The sequence below is a fragment of the Scyliorhinus torazame genome, chromosome 17, assembly GCF_047496885.1.
Source record: "Scyliorhinus torazame isolate Kashiwa2021f chromosome 17, sScyTor2.1, whole genome shotgun sequence".
In the NCBI taxonomy this organism is placed as follows: domain Eukaryota; kingdom Metazoa; phylum Chordata; class Chondrichthyes; order Carcharhiniformes; family Scyliorhinidae; genus Scyliorhinus; species Scyliorhinus torazame.
This window is the reverse complement of record NC_092723.1, coordinates 66,872,109-66,887,006: the sequence shown is the minus strand read 5'-3', so window position 1 is coordinate 66,887,006 and position 14,898 is coordinate 66,872,109.

Genomic DNA, 14,898 nt, shown 5'->3' with positions numbered 1-14,898 from the left:
CTGGAAGCCTCCAGTGTAAGCCTCGAGCCACCACAGTCTCAGATGGATTAGCCAGAATATTTGCTCCAGCAGACCACTGGTTAAATAAAGAGACTTGCTTGTTCTCGATTTTCATTTTCAGATAATTAATTGTTTTGGAGCTTAGCCTGACTTGCACTGGGTAGATTGCAAAATGTTCTACAAATCAGTGTGTCTGACGAGTGTGATATAAAATAGTTAGTTTAAATATATTAGTTACAGTAATGTAGATGTAGGCCAGTCTAATTCCAGTGAGTTCACAGACAAAGGATTTCAGAGAGCCTGGCAAGGAAGCGGGGAGGGGTGTCTGGTGGAGGAGGAGAAAAGGATGCTGGGTAACAAGAGGCCCAGGGTTAAGGAATGAGAAGTGAGCCAATTAGGATGTATGGCCAGGTCAGGAGGGGTATAGGATGACCTATGGGAATGGTGTATGTGAAACTTGATGCCATTTGAATGTATTTGTAGAGATTCCTTTGTCTCCAATAGCACTCGGTTCGGAAGACCCAGGAGGCAGCTTGTGTTCTGGGTTTTTGTGAAGCGAGTCAGACTTGCAAGTTGGTTAAAAATAAATTATACTATGCCTACAAATCCATCTCGAGTTTTATTGAGGCCAGACTGACGGGTAAAGAATTCAACATTTGTCATTTGGTGCCGGAAACCCGGGATTTCTCCAGACGGTTACCGACCAACTGCGAAATCAGAATTAGACTGATTTTGGACAAGGAAAGTGGAAAAGTGCCCACAATGTGTAGCTGGAAAATGACGCGCATTGATTTTCCCCTCTTCTTATGGTCTGGTCACTCGCGGTTGGTACGGGAAGATTGTCTCGACGAAATCAAAGGTCAGTCTGGGGATTCGAAAATTTAACTGATAGGATATCATAATTGATAGTTCGGTTTTGGGTTAATTTTGGAATTGATGGGACATCAAAATTGATGGTTTAATTCTATAAGTGTGTAGTTTTCGGATTGATGGGACATCGAATTGATGGTTTAATTCCATATGTGTGTAGTTTTGAGATTGATGAGACATCGAATTGATGGTTTAATTCCATATGTGTGTAGTTTTAGAATTGATGGGACATCGGATGATGGTTTAATTCCAGGTGCGTGTGTTTTGGAATTGATTTAATTCCACGTGTGAGTGTTTTGGAAACTATAGTTGATTAAGCTAAAATTGTATCTTTGGACTGTAGTGGCGAGAAACGCAGTCTTACGGATTAGTTAGAGATTATGGGGAATTGCTTGGATAACACAAATGATCCAGGCACGCCATTGCAAATATTATGTGATATTTATCCAGATAAAGCAAGAGATTTTAGGAAAATGTCAGCAACCTTAAGGAAGAAATTGGGTGACGAATGGCCACTAGGGGGCACTAAAGACCTGGACATCATGAAGAAAATTCAGGGAAAAATCTGGAAAAAGAGCCAAAGTATGAAAGCAAAAGAATTAATTGGATTATGGAGACAATATTGTCAAGAGGAAAGGGATAAGATCATGTTATCAAGTTGGCACGAAAATGCCCTTAAAATGGGGATTCCAATTAGTGAAGGGGGGAACCACAAAACTCTGGAGATCTTGAAAAAGGAGTGTGCATTCTAAAAACGCGCAAGTAAAGAGAGGGTGGACTCGAGTTTTAAAAATGGGCTACGTAGCTCAATGGCTGGCCTTGCATTGACAGAAGGAGATGAGGACCTAGAAAATTGGACCATAGAACATAGAACATTACAGCGCAGTACAGGCCCTTCGGCCCTCGGTGTTGCGCCGACCTGTGAAACCACTCTGAAGCCCATCTACACTATTCCCTTATTGTCCACATGTCTATCCAATGACCATTTGAATGTTCTTAGTGTTGGCGAGTCCACTACTGTTGCAGGCAGGGCATTCCACGCCCTTACTACTCTCTGAGTAAAGAACCTACCTCTGACATCTGTCTTATATCTATCTCCCCTCAATTTAATGGTATGTCCCCACGTGCTAGACATCACCAACCGAGGAAAAAGACTCTCACTGTCCACCCTATCCAATCCTCTGATCATCTTGTATGCCTCAATTAAGTCACCTCTTAACCTTCTTCTCTCTAACGAAAACAGCCTCAAGTCCCTCAGCCTTTCCTCATAAGATCTTCCCTCCATACCAGGCAACATTCTGGTAAATCTCCTCTGCACCCTTTCCAATGCTTCCACATCCTTCCTATAATGCGGCGACCAGAATTGCACGCAATACTCCAAATACGGCAGCACCAGAGTGTTGTATAGCTGCAACATGACCTCATGGCTCCAAAACTCAATCCCTCTACCAATAAAAGCTAACACACCGTACGCCTTCTTAACAACCCTCTCAACCTGGGTGGCAACTTTCAGGGATCCATGTACATGGACACCGAGATCTCTCTGCTCATCCACACTGCCAAGAATCTTACCATTAGCCCAGTACTCAGTCTTCCTGTTATTCCTTCCAAAATGAATCACCTCACACTTTTCTGCATTAAACTCCATTTGCCACCTCTCAGCCCAGCGCTGCAGCTTATCTATGTCCCTCTGTAACTTGTAACATCCTTCCGCACTGTCCACAACTCCACCAACTTTAGTGTCATCTGCAAATTTACTCACCCATCCTTCTACGCCCTCCTCCAGGTCATTTATAAAAATGACAAACAGCCGTGGCCCCAAAACAGATCCTTGTGGTACACCACTAGTAACTGGACTCCAGTCTGAACATTTCCCATCAACCACCACCGTTTGTCTTCTTCCAGCTAGCCAATTTCTGATCCAAACTGCTAAATCACCCTGAATCCCATGCCTCCGTATTTTCTGCAGTAGCCTACCATGGGGAACCTTATCAAACGCTTTACTGAAATCCATATACACCACATCAACTGCTTTACCCTCATCCACCTGTTTGGTCACCTTCTCAAAGAACTCTAAAAGGTTTGTGAGGCACGACCTACCCTTCACAAAACCGTGTTGACTATCTCTAATCAAATTATTTCTTTCCAGATGACTATACATTCTATCTCTTATAAACCTTTCCAAGATTTTTCCCACAACAGAAGTAAGGCTCACTGTTCTATAGTTACCGGAGTTGTCTCTACTCCCCTTCTTGAACAAGGGGACAGCATTTGCTATCCTCCAGTCTTCTGGCATTATTCCTGTAGACAAAGATGACTTAAAGATCAAGGCCAAAGACTCAGCAATCTCCTCTCTAGCTTTCCAGAGAATCCTAGGATAAATCCCATCCGGCCCAGGTGACTTATCTATTTTCACACTTTCCAGAATTGCTAACACCTCCTCCTTATGAACCTCATGCCCTTCTAGTCTAGTAGCCTGAATCTCAGTATTCTCCTCGACAACATTGTCTTTTTCCTGTGTGAATACTGACAAAAAATATTCATTTAGCACCTCTCCTATCTCCTCGGACTCCAAGCACAACTTCCCACTACTGTCCTTGACTGGCCCTACTCTTACCCTAGTCATTCTTTTATTCCTGACATATCTATAGAAAGCTTTAGGGTTATCCTTGATCCTACCTGCCAAAGACTTCTCATGTCCCCTCCTGGCTCTTCTTAGCTCTCTCTTTAGGTCCCTCCTAGCTAACTTGTAACTCTCGAGCGCCCTAACTGAACCTTCATGTCTCATCTTTACATAAGCCTCCTTCTTCCTCTTGACAAGTGTTTTGACTGCTTTCGTAAACCACGGTTCCCTCACTCGACCACTTCCTCCCTGCCTGACAAGGACAGACTTATCAAGGACACGCAGTAGCTGTTCCTTGAACAAGCTCCACATTTCCATTGTGCCCATCCCCTGCAGTTTTCCTCTCCATCCGATGTATCCTAAGTCTTGCCTCATCGCATCATAATTGCCTTTCCCCCAGATATAACCCTTGACCTGCGGTATATACCTATCCCTTTCCATCACTAAAGTAAACGTAATCGAATTGTGGTCACTATCACCAAAGTGCTCACCTACCTCCAAATCTAACACCTGTCCTGGTTCATTACCCAATACCAAATCCAATATGGCCTCGCCTCTCGTTGGCCTAGCTACATACTGTGTCAGGAAACCCTCCTGCACACATTGGACAAAAACGGACCCATCTGATGCACTCGAACTATAGCGTTTCCAGTCAATATTTGGAAAGTTAAAGTCCCCCATAACAACTACCCTGTTGCTTTCGCTCCTATCCAGAATCATCTTTGCAATCCTCTCCTCTACATCTCTGGAACTTTTCGGAGGCCTATAGAAAACCCCTAACAGGGTGACCTCTCCTTTCCTGTTTCTAACCTCAGCCCATACTACCTCAGTAGACGAGTCCTCATCAAACGTCCTTTCTGCCACCGTAATACTGTCCTTGACTAATAATGCCACCCCTCCCCCACTTTTACCACATTCCCTGAGCTTACTGAAATATCTAAATCCCGGCACCTGCAACAACCATTCCTGTCCCTGCTCTATCCATGTCTCCGAAATGGCCACAACATCGAAGTCCCAGGTACCAACCCATGCCGCAAGTTCACCCACCTTATTCCGGATGCTCCTGGCATTGAAGAAGACACACTTTAAACCACCTTCCTGCCTGCCGGTACACTCCTGCAACTTTGAAACCTTACTCATGACCTCACTACTTTCAACCTCCTGTATACTGGAGCTACAATTTAGGTTCCGAAGCCCATGTCGGGTAGACTCCCGACTGCACCAGTAGCAATGGTGGAGGGCGTACATACCTAGCCTCTTCACTCCCAATAGAGACTCCCGGTCGTACGAGAATTGTTTCAGCAGTGACTGGTACGGTTGTTTGCTGGTAGAGGTGGAAACGAATATAACATGTCTGTTCCCCACCTGTACGGACAGGAGGTGTCATATCACTCAGGCGTCTGGCCAATGCGTTTGTTACAACACCACCTGCGTTCCATTGAACGCCGGCCTCCAGCTCCTTTGTGGCTGGGCAAATGCCTCTCATATCACTGTTGGGACTAGGGCTTTCCGCATTGCTGGGAGGCCCGAATGGGCGTTCCAAAGCTGGATAAACTGGGCTACTGGGGGATCCCTATGCAACCGATATACTGATTGTGATGCTAGCCTGTACACGGAGCAAGGATACTACTTTTTTTTTAATGGCACAGCGACCAATGTTTTGTCACCCCCATTTGCTGCCAAATTGCAATCGGGACTCTAGTCCCTACCACAGTCCCCTGCCCCTCTGCGTGGGTACTGCATGATCAGTTAGCACGCCGGGCAGTCTCAGCTGAGTTCTGCGAGAACTGGAAAAAAACCTCTGGTTCTCGCACCCAACCGGGGCCACTCAGCCGGGTGGGGAATTCTGAGCGTCTTGACATTGGGAGGTGTGGGGGGTTCCTTGGCGGTCAGCAATCGAATTATTTTATTTGTGGCCTTACCATCCTGGGAAACGAAACCTTGGGACCTCTCGGGGCAATAACCAAGGAATTGTCTCAGCTGTGGTTGTTTGCAATGCAGAACCGGTATGCTCTTTACTATCTTCTGGCCCGTGAGGGTGGGGTATGCGCCATAGTGCAGGGCAAGTGTATCATGGGAGTTCAAGCCCTAACCGCTAACATCACTAAATTTATGGATCGCACACGGGATCACCTGGATGGAATGCAGGACCCTGGCTCTTGGGGTAACTGGGGACTTGGAGCTTGGAAGGACTGTTTGATAAATATGGCCATGTATTTAGCAGTGGCACTCGGCTGCATCTTTGTGGCCCTGGCCATCCTTAAATGCGTGATGGGTAAAATGTAGGGTGCACTGGAACAGATAGACGCCCCTAGAATCTTGGCTGTTAGGATCCACGAGGGTGCAACGGATGACGGGGTGCTGCAACAGGAATTGGAAATGCAGCGACAAATCTTCTTAGCTGAGGGGCCGTAGCTACGGATTGAATAGATAGGTTATCCTGAAATGATAAAAGGAGGGAATGATGAATGTGATAGAAAATAGTTAGTTTAAATATATTAGTTACAGTAATGTAGATGTAGGCCGGTCTAATTCTAGTGAGTTCACAGACAAAGGATTTCAGAAAGCATGGCAAGGAAGGGGGAGGGGTGTCTGGTGGAGGAGGAGAAAAGGATGCTGGGTAACAAGAGGCCCAGGGTTAAGGAATGAGAAGTGAGCCAATTAGGATGTATGGCCAGGTCAGGAGGGGTATAGGATGACCTATGGGAATGGTGTATGTGAAACTTGGTGCCATTTGAATGTATTTGTAGAGATTCCTTTGTCTCCAATAGCACTCGGTTCGGAAGACCAAGGAGGCAGCTTGTGTTCTGGGTTTTTGTGAAGCGAGTCAGACTTGCAAGTTGGTAAAAATAAATGATACTATGCCTACAAATCCATCTCGAGTTTTATTGAGGCCAGTCTGACGGGTAAAGAATTCAACATTTGTCATTTCTACAGATGCTCATTTGTGAGCAATGTTCAAGGACATCTGCTCCTCTGTAAAACTGACTCCTGCAATAGTAATCCTTCTTCCTCTAAGTAACGTCCTTGATTTGAGGGTCCCCGAAACCTGGTATATGTCATGATTTTACCCGCCGGGAGGTCCCAGGTCTAGCTCAACCAGAACAAGGATCAAACCCCATGCTGTTGGCATTACACTGATCCACACGCCAGCCATCTAGCCAACTGAGCAAACCAGCGCCCCAGCTATCCCCCCAGCTATCTAATTAAATTTCTATAAAATTGAGGTAAAGGGGGAGCTGTGGGGAGAATCATGTGAAAATGCAGCGAGCTGTTGAAACGTCCATTGACTTCAGCGGGAACGGAAGATCCCAGAAAAACTCTGCCCGTGGCCTCTCTTGTTGGGATGTGTCTAGAAGCCCAAACAGTCATGTATGTGGAGTTTCTCACATGCCCCCATTGCAGACAAAAGGGACATGAATATTATGACATGGTTCCAGTCACAATGCCATGTCTAATCTCGTACACTCAAGAAAATTACATGGAGAAATTAGCTTTTTGACCGGTGATTATGTAAAGAATGAATGATTAGTGTGCTCCGTTGAAATAGAGACCCCCCAGCTGCGTGTTTTGTGTTGGCACGCCATTCGCTGGTAGCGATGGGATTTCCCATTGAAGGTGCCCCACGCTGCCGGGAAACCCACGGACGGGGGTGCAGTGTCAGCGGGAATAGAGAATGTCAACGGCCGGAAAATTGCAGCCATACTTTTTAATGTCACAACCACATGAACTTTTTAATCAATCCCATTTTCTCTGTAAAATAGTTGTATTGTTAGATAAGAGGTGTGTGTGGGGGGGGGGGGGGAGAGAGAGAGAGAGAGAGAGAGACCCCCTGTCCGGCTAATAATTTGGAATGTAAGGGGTTAAGTGGCCCACTAAAAAGATCACGGATGTTTGTGCACCTGAGAAGTTTGAAGGCGGATGTGATGTTTTTACAGGAGACCCATTTGTGGATGAATCACTAAACAAGGTTACAGTAGGGCTGGGTGGGACAGGTATATCATTCGGGCTTTGATGGTAAGGCTCAGGGGGCTACAGTTCTGATCAACGTAGAAGTTTTGGCTCCTTATCAGGTTATCAGCTGAATCTGAACAAAAGTGAATACATTTCAGTGAACCCCTCAGTGAGGGGAGCTGATCTGGGGAAGTTGCCGTTTTGCCTGGCCAGGATTAGCTTCCATTATCTGGGAATCCGGGTGGCCCACGATTGGAACGCGCTTCACAAGCTTAACTTTGCTAGTCTGGTGAATGGGGTTAGGGCCGACTTGACAAAGTGGGACAACCTTCTTCTGATCTTGATGGGCAGGGTGCAGACTGTAAAAACGAATATCCTCTATTTGGGCGGGCAAGACTTTATGGATTCATTGGACGTTTCTACAGAGAGAGAGAGCGAGTTGGAGGGCTTGACGCTGCCTAATTTTAATTTTATTACTTGGCTGCAAATATTGAAAAATGCACGGGTGGCTTCGGAATCCAGATTCTATATGGGGATGAATGGAGGCTGGTTCATGCAAAGGTTCAAGTTTAAGGGCCCCGCGTCAGTATTTCCCAGCAAAATTTACCTCAAACCACTCTGAGGATTTGATGGCAGTTTTGGCAGAATTTTCAGCTGGGCTCCATGTTGGCCCATATTTGCAGGAACTATTTGTTTGTGCCGTCTGGCTTGGACTCGTCTTACAGAGTATTGAAGAAGGATGGGTTGGAGAGATTTGGGGACATGTTTATTGAAGGGAGGCTCACCTGTATGGAGGAATTATTGTATGGAGACGTTCCAGCTTCCAAAATCAAATGTATTTAGGTATTTGCAGGTTTGTGATTTTTTGAGCAAGGAGATTCCTTCATTTCACCTGGCACCATCGCCCTCGCTCTTGGATAGGGTCCTGTCTCTGGCTGAGTTGGGTGAGGGGAGGATTTCAGATATCTATGGCCGGTTCCTGTCGCCGAAGCAGGCTTCGTTGGAGGAATAAAGAGTACGTTGGAGGATGAACTAGGTTCAATTTGTGATGGGGAGGGCGGGGTTGAAGTGAGGCTCTTCACAGGGTCAACTCCACCTCCTCGTGCTAGGCTCAACTTGATCCAGTTCAAGGTGGTGCACAGGGCACACTTGACCAGGGCGTGGATGAATGCTTTCTTCTCAGCGATGGAGGATAGCTGCAAATGATGCGCTCGGGGACCGGCGAATAATATGCACATATTCTGGACTTGCTCCAAATGTGAGCTTCTGGGTCTCCTTTTTCCACACCATGCCAGGGATTCTGGATATTCAGCTGGAGATGTGCCTGTTGATGGCTATTTAAAAAAAATGAATTTCGAGTACGCAATTATTTTTTTCTAATTAAGAGGCTGTGGTAGTATGTATTGGGGGTCATGTGGGACTGGAAGCCCTAATGTCATTGGCTGACAGATCCCGGGTCCTGGTTGGCCGTTGACCTCAAGCTCCGCCCTGAAGGCGAAGTATAAGAAGCCGGTGTCTTCCCCCGCAGGCCAGTTTACTATCGGGCTGCTGGGGAACAGACACGCTTAATAAAGCCTCATCGACTTCACTCTATTCGTCTCACGGAGTCTTTGTGCGCTACAATTTATTAAGCGTGTCTGTTCCCCAGCAGCCCGATAGTAAACTGGCCTGCGGGGGCTTCTTATACTTCGCCTTCAGGGCGGAGCTTGAGGTCAACAGCCAACCAGGACCCGGGATCTGTCAGCCAATGACATTAGGGCTTCCAGTCCCACATGACCCAAAGAGGCAATTTAGCGTGGCCAATCCACCTACCCTGCACATCTTTGGGTTGTGGAGGGCGAAGCTCACCCAAACACGGGGAGAATGTGCAAACTCCATATGGACAGTGGGGATTTGAACCTGGGTCCTCAACGCCGTAGTCCCAGTGTTAACCGTGCTGCCCTGTTGATGGGTATTTTTGATGTATTGGACTCACTGGTGCTGCAGACCAGGGCGAAGGTGGACGTCCTCGCCTCTGCTCATTGATAGCCCAGAGGAGAGTCCTGCTCGGGTGGAGGTCCCCGGTACCACCCAGTGCCTCAGCCTGGCTGGTTGATCTACTGGAAAAGTTTGTATCTGGAGAAGGTTAAGTACACCATGAGGGAGTCGGTGGAAGGCTTCTACTCGAGGTGGCAGCCTTACATCTCCTTTTTCAGGGAGTTGGTTACCGTGTATTTTTATCACCACTTTTCTTAGAAATTTACCCCTATACCAAAAAGGGTCAAAAAGATTCTTTAAATGATGTACAAGGATTCTTACCCCGTGACTCCTTTGCAGACTTAAATAGGTGCAATTCAGGTCAAACTAATATTTCAAGTTATTCCCGGTATAACCTATATCTACAAAGAAGATTTTATCTACTTACCACTCAGTAGCTTCGATCCTGGTTCCTGCTTTGTTGAGGTACAGTAAAGTAGACTTTGACGATTTTGTAATAATCATTATATCAGGTTGGAGTAAATTTTTAGCTTACTTTATTTTGTTTCAAAAGATAAAATCACTTTTTTTATAACAAGTAAAAGATCTTGCTTCTGGAGTCTCGTTCGAGTTGATCAGACCTTCTTGGCCCCCTTGACAATCTCTCTTCCTCTTGGTGTTATCGGCAGTCGCGGTTCGCTGTTCAGCTCCTCAGGATGGCAGTCCCCATGCATCGAAGTAGCTGCAAAAGCTAATGCTGGCAACTAGCGATTCAGGGTATTTATTACCCTTCTAGAAGCCTTACTGATTACATCTGGTGTTAAACATGAGGATGCTGTACTGTTAACATGAGGGTGCTGTACTGTTAGCATGAGGATGCTTTGGTGTAAACCATAACCTTGGTTTGTCAGACTTTAATACATCTAGTTGCTGTAGTGTCTGACATGATAATGCTTTAATGTTAACATTGTGGTGATATGCATCACTGTAAATACACAAGGGGTTAATGCAAATACACTAAGACTAATTAAACACTAGAGGGAGCACCAGAGACATCATGACATGCAGACATAGAGCTAGTGAACACTTAGAATAGGACACGACCAATGGGCAATCAAGACACCCAGAGGTGACACTACCACAAGGGGGCAACCCATATAAAAGGAGAGGGCACACATGCTCTTTCTCTTTTCCACAGGCGACACTCAGAGAGAGGCACAGGGGCAGATCAGAAGCATTACACCCACCGCATGCCTTAGACTGGTTAGTTAGACTGAGTTACTATCGCAAGATTAGCAGGAGAGTCGAACTCAAGTGGCAGAATTGTTAACTGTTCAATAAATGTGTTGAACCTATCTCCTAGTCTGAACCTTCCTTTCTCAGAGCATACATCAAGGAAGCAGCTTATGCTACGTGAAGAAGCAGAACACAGCAAACATGACCTTAGCCTCTCAGACTTTAACTTAAAGAGAACACTGGCAGGGAAGCTTCCTGCTAATTATTTTGTTGTATTTCAGCCTTTCAACCCCTTATCATTTTTAAGCATTGCATTTTCTCATATTCCTTTCAAATGTTTCAAATGACATTCTTCCCATTTTACAATTTTACAAAAGTGTTGGCTGCTTTTTGAGAAGAAGCAGTTAGCTGTGGTGAATTGTACCGTAGCAAAGTCAACTGTCATCTCCAGATTTCTATCATTTACAAATAAACATTATTTCAAGTCATTCAAACTTAAGATTCTGGCAATTCCAATAAATTTCTTGCTAAAATAATTAACTTCGATCAAAGGGTGGAGAACTTGTTCCCTTTATGCAACTTGGATGGTAGGAAAGTGGAATCCACGTGCCAACCTCCATTTATGGTCTGGGATAGTCTGCCTAATCTTTTTACACCTGCATGTTCGGGTCATGGTGGGATTTGTGTTGCTGGCATTATCTACAAAACTATGCAGGACCAGTACCAGGACCAGTAGCCCCTCCTGCTTCTCTGGCCCGGGGTTTGCGAGTTTACCCGTGCTGGAGGAGTTTGCTCTCTCCAGCCTTGCTCCGTGGCAACATTGGGCACCTTTCCACTCTTGTGAGGCTGCTTCCGGCACCCGGGTTGGGGGTGGGGGTGGGGGATGCGGGAGGTGGTGTGCTGGTTCAGATGCTGGTGGTTTTGTTTTCTTATTAATCGCTTATATTTATGGTGTAAAGTTAGTATTGCCCGGAAGTTCGCGGCAGTTCCCGCACGCTACCACACTTCAAAACTTTTCCCTTAAATTGCACCCCTAATCTCTGGCCTCTTTTCTCTATGGCAAACCATTTGCTTAAACATCTCTCCCCCGCCTCCTCTAATGAGAAATGTGAGAAGCTCATGAATTTTGTCACAAAGATTGAGACCATTCGATTAGCTACAGTGTCAACTCCACCCGTCACCAGCTCTGAACTTGTATCTTTACCTAGTTTCTCTCCTATCTCCCCTTGTGAATTTTTCAAGCTCATTTTGTCCATGATACTCACCTCCTGCTTTCCTGACCCTCTTCCTTCTAAACGACTGGCATCTAACCTCCTTCCCCTCCTGTCCCCCATGTTGGCTGATTCTGGTCCTCTCTCCGCCAAATCACCATCTCCTCAAACACTTAACCTTTCCCTTGCAAACCGCCAGCCAATCTCCAACATCCCTTTCCTCTCCAAGGTTCTTGAAAGTGTGGTCACCTCTCAAATCCATCCCTGTCTTTCCCTCACCCCAAGTTTGAATTCCTCCAAGCAGGTTTCCCCCCCACCCACCCCCGCCATTGTACTGAAACAGTTCTTATCAAAGTCTCAAATGACATCCAATGTGTTCCTCTCTCCATCAAATCACCATCTCCTCAAACCCTCTCTTCTATACCTGTCTGCAGCCTTTGACATAGTAAATTATACTTGTGTGGAGTGATAATGCCACTGAACGAGTAACCCAGAGACCCAGGATAATGCTCTGGGGATGTGGGTTCAACTCTCACCATGGTATCTGGTGAAATTTAAATTCAATCAATCAAAAAATAGACTTAGTAATGGTGATCATGACAACTGTTATTAATTTCCATTAAAAAAACACCAGTTTCCCTAATGTCCTTGAGGGTAATATCCTTGAGACTTCAAACCCACGTCAATATGGTTGACTCTTAACTGCCCTCGCAAATGGCCCAGCAAGCCACTCAATTCAAGCATAATTAGGGATGGAAAACAAATGCTGACCTTGTCAGCGACGCCTATGTCCCATGAAAAATATACTTTTAAAAAATGTCTCTCTTGCACTGTTGTCAGCTGGGTGGAACCGCACTCACTTGACTTCATTCTTAGCTATTTTATTGCAACCTGAATATCACCCACAATAAAAACAGAAAATACTGGATAAACTCAGAAGGTCTGGCAGCATCTGTGGAGAGAAACAGAGTTAACTTTTCTAAATAACTCACATACCAATGACCTATCGATTTGATATCCAGCATCCGCAGTAATTTCCTTTCGCGTTCAATGGTTTCTCTCCTGGTTCCTGCACTCTTCCTCTGCTATTTCCCAAGGATTTATCCTTGGTTTCGTCATATCTCTCAACTTCCATCGACAACATCAGTTCCTCGGAGCGGCACCAGCGTCAGCCTTGCCCAATTACTTACAATAAATTTCTTCCATGCCTGTCTCACCCAACTTTCCAATGACTCAGGCCGGGTGAGATCCGGGCGTCGCATCAATCCTGGAGACCCAGTGTGAAGTCCAACTCCATCGATGTGAAGGAGGACAGGCCCTCTTTTTTTACAGCGCTAGCTGCTGCCAACCAGTTAATTTTAAATGTCCATCGAAAGACAGGCCAAGGTGAAGGTAAGTGTCTAAGGTAAGTGCATGGGATTTGGGGGTCGGGGTGGGGTCGGACCATGGTGAGGTAGGGTGTTGGGTGTTTGGAGAGATGGGTGTGGGGGGCTTTGGAGTTGGCATTTTGTCGATGTTGGGGAGGGGGCTGTGGCAGGCAAACGTAATGTTGGCTAGTGAATGGGAGCAAGGTGGGTGGAGGATGTTGGAACCTGTATAGGCAGGTTTTGATGGGCCTGGCAGGTGTGAATGGAGGGGAGGGGGATGATATTGGTTGAGGTGTTTTCGAGAGGAAGTGATGGAGGGGTTTCGGGGAAGGTGAGGAGAGGGGTGTGGTGACGGCGACTAGGGCTGGGGCTGGGTCTCATCTGCTAGGTGGAGCCTGGGGGAATAGCCATGGTGGGTAGGAAGGGTTGGTAGGGGTGAGGACCGATGGTCAGGATGGTGACGTGGAACGTGCGAGGGTTGGGGGGACCAGTGAAGAGAACGTGAGTTTTCTCGCACTTAAAGGGCCTGAAAGCAGATGTGGCTCTGTTACAGGAGACCCATCTGAAGGTGAAGAACCAGATGAGGCTGAGGAAGAGCTGGGAGAGGCAGGTGTTCCATTCAGGCTTTGACAGCGGGGCCTGGGGGTGGCGATTAAGGTGGGTAAATGGATGAGGTTCCAAATGGAGAAGGTGGCGGCGGACTGGGGGGACAGGTACGTGATAGTGACGGGTGCATTGAAAGGGAGGCGTTGAAAGCAGCAGTGAGGGGCGAGGTCATTTCATTAAAGGTAAAGGCGGATAGGGAAGCATGGGAGGAACAGCAACGGTTGATAGAGGAGATTTTGGAGGTTGATGGAAGATATGTGGAAGATCCTGAGCTGGCACTTTTGGTGAGAATGAAGGAGCTGTAGGCCAAGTTTGATCTTCTATCCATGGGGAGGCCTATTGGGCAGCGAAGGAGAGCGAAGGGGCATGTCTGAGCATGGTTAGAAGTTGGTTGTTGGCTGGCCAACTCCATTGGCAGGCAGCAGCGAGGGAGATCATGTGGATTAGGGATGGAAAGGGTGGGCTGGTGGTGGCGCTGGAGCAGATGAATAAGGTGTTTGAAGACTTTTATAGGGTATTGTTTAAATCGGATCTGCTGAAGGAGGATTCGGAGATGAAGGAATTTCTGAAGCGACTAGAGTGTCTGGAGGTGGGGGAGGAGTAGAGAATGGAATTGCAGGAACTAATGGGTTGAAGGAAGCAATCGGGAAGATGCAGTCAGGTAAGGCACCAGAGCCGGATGGGTTCCCGGTGGAATTTTACAACAAAATGTACGAATAAGGTGGCACCATTGATGGGAGAAATGTTTGAGGATGCGATGGTTAGGGGAATATTGCCAGAGACGATGGAGGAGGCATCCATCTCATTATTACTCAAGAAGGAGAAGAATCCGGTAGAGTATTGGTCGTGCAGGCCCATTTCTGTACTGAACGTGGATGCTAAGATATTGGCCAAGATGTTGGCGGTGAGGTTGGAGGAGTGCCTTCCGAAGGTGGTGGGGGAGGATCAGATGGGGTTCATCAAGGGCAGGCAGTTGGCATCGAATATGCAGTGGCTGCTGAATGTGGTGCTTTCTCCGGCAGAAGGAAGGGAGCTGCAGGTGGTAGTTGCACTAGATGCGGAGAAGGCATTTGAC